At 37.0% G+C, this 657-nt stretch overlaps 1 pseudogene; it reads right to left on the bottom strand.

Moving 5' to 3' along the window:
- Positions 1-305: 305 nt before the first annotated feature.
- Positions 306-390, bottom strand: LOC113178163 (small nucleolar RNA SNORD116; annotated as a pseudogene).
- Between the last annotated feature and the right edge of the window lie 267 nt (positions 391-657).

Raw genomic sequence — 657 nt, 5'->3', positions numbered from 1 at the left:
AATTGGTTGTTTACTAGGTGCCCCAATAGATTGTTCCCATTGAGATTACTGCCCCATCTAAGGAAGCAGTGTAAGTGATTCAAGTATAGGCACAAACAATACCCATAACATTCACTATGCAAGTGCTGATCCTCAAGATTTTTTAATGAAAATGTATGTCTGTTGTCAGTCAAGCAACAAAGGAGGTACTATTTTTACCACAGCTGTCTAATTAATTACTTTAACTTGTGTATACAGAAGATTTTCAAATATTTTGTGGGTCCAACTGCCTAAATACCTAAAATATTTCCTCATGTCCCTGTGCTGGATCTCATTTTACAGAAGTGGTTTGGTCACTCATTTTGTTTAGATTCCAATGAGATCTATTTTTTAAGTCATCATCATCAATCCAAGGACATTTAATAAATGGGATCTTGAGCCTGAAATATGTGGCAAATAGAGACCATACATCTTTCTGTCACTCTGGGACATACTCTTCAATCATGAAAACCAGGATCACAGTCAATGACAAGCTCCATGATTGCTTAACATAGCTAGAGTCCAGTGTCATTGGAGGGTGCTGTGATTCCCTAGAAGGAATGTCAGTACTTTCAGTATTACCATGCCAGAATTTCCACTGGCTCTTAAGGTTTTGATGTAAGACTTCTTTATACTTTT

This window comes from Urocitellus parryii, chromosome 6, assembly GCF_045843805.1.
Source record: "Urocitellus parryii isolate mUroPar1 chromosome 6, mUroPar1.hap1, whole genome shotgun sequence".
In the NCBI taxonomy this organism is placed as follows: domain Eukaryota; kingdom Metazoa; phylum Chordata; class Mammalia; order Rodentia; family Sciuridae; genus Urocitellus; species Urocitellus parryii.
The sequence above is the reverse complement of the archived record's forward strand: the minus strand, read 5'-3'. Positions and strand labels throughout refer to the sequence as shown.